Source organism: Adiantum capillus-veneris, chromosome 16 (assembly GCF_014529385.1).
Source record: "Adiantum capillus-veneris isolate H3 chromosome 16, ASM1452938v2, whole genome shotgun sequence".
NCBI classification, from domain to species: Eukaryota; Viridiplantae; Streptophyta; class Polypodiopsida; order Polypodiales; family Pteridaceae; genus Adiantum; species Adiantum capillus-veneris.
In genome coordinates, this window is record NC_140946.1 from 124,338,666 (window position 1) to 124,344,476 (window position 5,811).

Genomic DNA, 5,811 nt, shown 5'->3' on the forward strand with positions numbered 1-5,811 from the left:
ACAGTTTAAACTCCTCCAATTCTGTGCATTAGACTCTACTATTGTCTTGTTGTTTAAATAATCTTAGCTCAGAGGCGAGCTCCATTTATTAAAGATCTCCCAGCTCCTTGTTGACCCGAGGCCTATGATGTTAATAAATGTATAACCATAATGCAGATCCAAAAGTATCTCCACTTGTAATAATGGTACTTGGAGAACTAAAGACTGCTTTACCATATAGAAGAGCTATTTTACCATGTAGAAAAGTATATCTACCATGTTATCACATGACAATTCCATACCCAAAAATGCCCTCTTTTTTCCACCTCATTTAATTCCTACAAAATACCACATGGTACTATCTGTCAAAAAAACAAAACCCATTCCCTTGTTATTTTCTCTAAACCAATTACATATCCAAATGGGAAACTAGAACAGCCTTCCTCAAATCTAAGAATATCCACATTTCCATACAAAACTCAAATTATTACATAATATTCAACCCAAATAGAACAAACACCACATGGTAACTTTCTCACAAAAAAATAATTTTAAACATTCCTTTGCAAGGATTTCCACTCAACAATATATACATTACCAATGAAAACCTTAACTTACAACTTATAGATTACCTCTTACAAAAAAAGGACAGAAAAGACCTTGCAACAAATCTTGAGTTCATTAAAATAAACCATGGAGTCAATTCTGATGCGTCAAATAAAAACCATTACGCCAATCCCACATTTATAAACTCACTCTTCTTTCAAAGAGCACATGCAAACTTATAAAACTCTTGAAGGGTAATACTTGTCAAGGAATACAATGTAAAGCTTCAAAATAGTAAAACATTATTTATTAATTGAAGTGGGTACAACTTTATCTAGTTACGTCCATGCATAACAACAAATCAATACCAGGTCATTACAAAATAAAAAATTTACAAATGTATAGATCATGTTGGCATGGCCTTTGCATTGCCTGCTCCATAATAACAGTGACCTTGAAACACCCAAAGCCTAGGCGCTCACCATTGAAAGCTGATCCCATAAAGAGTTCTGCCTTCAAATGAAAAGTAAGAATCAATTAATTAGCCTGATTGTTTATGGAAATTCAAAGTGATACAAAGAAATCAGATTCAGATACTCACCAGTGGGTACTTTTCTCATCAGCAAGATTGATAAGAGATATCTTATACGATTGCGACCCTCCTGTGACTAAATCCTTGAATCTCTCCAAGGACACATGAACCATCAAACTATGCCATTGTGCATCAAATTCCATTAAAACCATCTAACAAAGCTATAGAAGTAAGACCAAACCAACACATAGAACAAGCTTGTAATTAGATTAACAAAAGTAAGTGTATTTGATTAAACTCACAGTCTATCTCCCTCTTGACAGTTTTTGTTGTAGCACTTTGGCAGCAAATGTCGCACTCACTTCGAGCTGAAGGGGCTCGCAAAGGGCAAGTGAGTCAGGTGTGCGAGCATCACCACCAAGGGAGACTCGGTGGAGTCCTCGACGCACAAACAACCAGGTGCGACTCCATTCAATGCGACAGTGAAGGGCAAAGCAGTATCGAATTAAGGGAAGGGGTAGATCAGGCTACACTAACCCTGAAGCGAGAAGGATAGCTAGGGTTAAGTTTGGACATGGCAAAGTCTGGGCACCCGCTTTTGCAAGCACTTTAGAGGCTCAAATTTCTTCAACCTCCCCACGCATGGGATTTTTTGCCACCTGAAGGTTGGTTGAGTCCAGCCATTGCTCAAAAAATCTTCTTTCCAAAAATATTCATACAGGTTTTCAAGCTATATTTCATAGGTTTCCTCACCTTCAAATTTAAAGAGATAAATCTCAAAATTTCTAGGTGAGATTACACTAAACCTAGTTTTTTTTAGCACAAAGATTCCAATCCAGCGCTAGGGTTTTACAAAAGAAGCAGACATGGAAAGCAGGACTCTACATAAAGTAATGCTTTGGCTGATATGTATGTCAAATGTGATCCCTCACAAAAGCACTAAAAGTTCTTATTGGGCATCCTCTTTGGAATGCAATCACGTGCAATATGTTGATTATAGGATATACCTAACATGGCTATGGCACGAGAAGAGAGACCTTCACATGGGTGAGAGAATTTATGATGAGATTGCAATTCAAGGGTGCTTTGAATGTTGGGTATGCCCAACATGGTTGTAGCAAGGAAGCTCTAGGTTATATTAACCAGATGCAAAGAAAAACCCTTCTACAAATGCTATCACACTTATGCTTGCACCTTGAAGGCTTGTGGCCCTTCTTTTTTGCAAAACTCACAATTGTGAGTGGTTTTATTATAATATCACCAAGAAATATAAAAATCAGTCTCGAGGGACAGAAGGTTACATCAGATACCTCGGAGCGCACTATTACCAAAAGTCCAATCCTTTACTTAGCAAGGCTCAACCAGATGGCGAGGGTTGCCCTAAGCCAATCATCTAAGTCCTGCCGGTTTTAGGTCAAAATTTGAAGCTTTTGCCGGTATTTACACTAAAACTTGTGTGAATTTGCCAGTTTTCTTCAAGGAAAGCTCAAAATCTAACCGGGATTTTATGATTTTTAGCCGGTTAGAATACATTGTACCCCTGTTTTTTTCTAACACTAATTGGAAATGCTTTGGTCGATATGTAAGCCAAATGTGGTGCCCTTACAAAAGCATAGGAAGTCATTCATGAGCTTTCTATTTGCAATGTCGACTCTCAAAGCACCTTGATTGCAGGATATGCCTAGCATGACTATTGCTCCTCTGTGGTTTGGCAAGGCTTCAACACCCCTCCTCAAAGGCCTCACACACATGGAGGACATTTTACTCGTGTGTCTCCCATTGTGCCCGTAACCCATAGCTCCATGATGGCTCCAACATCTTTAGGGTGAAGTTAGTGCACCGCTCTCGTAGTTCAAGGGTATGCCCACAATCCAAGACAACTCCTAGAATAGTTCAAGAGTGCAACTTGCCACAACAAGCACCCACATCTCAAGGAGGCGAGGCTGCGTGCACATTTGTAACATCTTAAGGCTCATTGTTGCAGGTGATCTGGTGTGGCTATTGGTAATCCAAGGAACGGGAAACACATGAAGGAAGGTCTTAGATTCCGCAACATGGATCAAATGCCTTCTTTTCAATATATATATATAAGGAATAGAATAAGATGTCAAAGGTGACGATTCAAGAACTGACTCATCTATACTATTATAAAAGGGGGAAGGATGACCTCCCCCCCCCCCTTGACACGTAGCAAAAGTTGCTTCAATCGGTAGTGTTCTCCGTGGCTTCGACTAGACAACGATGCAACGAGAGAGAGAGAGAGAGAGAGAGAGAGAGAGAGAGAGAGAGAGAGAGAGAGAGAGAGAGAGAGAGAGAGAGAGAGAGAGAGAGACGGCCGAAGGCCATACTAGTCAATAGTAAAAGTAGAAGAGTTGATATAACTTGTTCTCATTTTGTTTTAGAATGAAGGCCACATGCCAGTGCTTGAAAAGATATAGGCTAGATTTTCAAGCATCTAGAACATGATAAAACAAAGAAAACTTTAGGGAATAGTATATGTGCCCCCCCCCCCCCCCCCCCCAAATATGATACCCCCCTCTCTTATTTTTAAGCTTGGGAGATAAATTATTAGGGGCCTACCCCTAACTTATACGCTTATGTAACTTGTAAAAAAACCCCCCTCCCCTGCACTTACGTGGGGTGGTAAGTTTTCCATGGTGAATCCCCTAGGAGGGCATGCTATCTACACGTGTTGGCATTTTTGCTCACTGACAAGCATCACACCTCCGGACATATTTTTTGGCATCTGAAAAAAGTGTTGGCCACCATATGCCTGCCATTAAGATTTCTCTTGCGGTGGTCTCATTAGAAAAGTGACCTCCAGCTAATCCAGCATGTGCTTGTTCTATAATCGGAATATATTCGTCTTCATTTGCACAAAGACGCAAATGTTGATTCTTACCTCTTCGATACAATTGGTGTCTAATAAGAGCATAGTCTCTTGCTTCTGTTTTTATTGCTCTTTGACGCCGTTTACTCATATCCTCAGGAAATGTTCGGCTCGATAAGTAAGTAACTAGGTAGTTGCTCCACTTAGGAACATACGACATTTGAAACAATGTTACGTAAGGTATGGGTGTTTGTTTTTTACATTGAGGACAATCCTTTACAAAAGAGCGAACATCACTCCTCATAGTTGACCAAAAATACTCCAAGTCTCAAGATCCTTTGCATAGTTTGATCTTCTGCAAAGTGAAGTCCTACTATGGTAATATGTGCTTGACTTAGGTATTGGGTTTTCTCTTCAGGAATAATGCATAAGAGAAATATTCCATCTTGATATATTTTTTATAGCCTACCAGCTAGTAGTTGATACATAGCCGATTGCTCGATTAATCAGATTGTGATAGAAAGTGGTATTTGCGAATCCACTTGAGCTATAGTCATCAATGATACCATATTTTTCGACCATCGAGGTATCATTTCCACGGAGAATAGATAGGCATATGGTAGATCATCGTCTACTCCTTTAGCTGGTTCCCTTGAAACAATCCTAGACAAATAATCTGGTCTTTGATGAGTAGTACCTTTTTTCACAACTACAGTGAAATCAAATTCCAAAAGAACGATGAACCATTTTACTATTCTTCCTGTGTTGCATGGCTTGTTGACCAAGTACAATAAGGCTTGCTGGTCCACAAAGAGCAAATTTGTTTGCTAATAGGTAATGTCTATACTTTTTCACGGCATAGATTATTCCTATTTCTTTCCTTTCTGTGGTTGTATAATTCTTTTCCGCCATGTTCAACTGTTGCCTAGCATAAGAAATAGGAAAATCGAGTTTCTCGTCTCCTGGTTGAGCTAGTATACACCCAATGGAAAAATTGGAAGCATCTACATGTATGTGGAATATCTTATTCCAATCTGACGCTTTCAATATTGGAGTTGAAGTGAGAGCTTGCTTAAGCTTCATTAAGGATTCTTCAAACTCATCAGTCCATTCAAAGTGTGTAATCAAGCTATACATGGGTTTTGCAATTATAGCGTACATGTAAATGAATCGTCTGTAATATCCACAATGTCCCATGAAGGCTTGAACCCCCTTGACTGTTGTTGGTCTAGGCAAATCAGCAATAACATGAATTTTATCCATATCAATAGCTATGCCATTTTTAGACACCATATGTCCAAGAATTTTTCCTTGTCTACCCATGAATGTGTACTTTCTAGGATTTAAGCAAATCCTATAAAGTCTACATTTTTCGAATACCTTTTTGAGGTGTTCAAAATGATCAGCCCGGATTGATGAATGTACGCGTTAGTAAACCCAAAAGGCATAATACGATAGGCAAAAATACCCCATTTCGTTGCAAAAGCAGTTTTATGTTGATATTTTGGGTCAACCAAAAGTAAACTGTATCGCAAAAAGCCATCTAAGAATCTGTAAGTTTCTTTTCCTACAGCTTGTTCTAAAACACGCTCAGTGATTGGAAGAGGAAAGTTGTCTCTAATGGTAGCTGCATTCACTTTCTTGAGGTTGACACACACTTGTAATTTTCCATTCTTCTTGGGTACTACCACAATTAGAGACACCCAATCTGTGTGTTCAATTTCATAAATGAATTTGGCTTCCTTTAGTTTTTCAATCTTTTCTTTGATCTTCCTGGAAAATGTTTTATTGTATGTGTATGGCACTGAGCTTCGCATCATCTCTCATGGGTATGGTATGTCAACAGATTTTTGGATCAACTTTCTTGAGATCCTTGTAAGACCAAGCAAAGATATATCGGTATTCTTTCAGTAAGCTTAGCAAA

The 5,811-nt window shown here is 38.9% G+C and overlaps 1 long non-coding RNA gene across 1 annotated transcript; it reads right to left on the bottom strand.

The window, feature by feature from the left end:
- Nucleotides 1-849: 849 nt before the first annotated feature.
- LOC147439808 (uncharacterized) lies at nucleotides 850-1,547 on the bottom strand. The gene is made up of 2 exons (XR_015184477.1): nucleotides 1,127-1,547; nucleotides 850-1,038 (listed from the first exon to the last, which is right to left on the bottom strand). It is a non-coding gene; the product is annotated as an uncharacterized LOC147439808 (long non-coding RNA).
- Nucleotides 1,548-5,811: the final 4,264 nt, after the last annotated feature.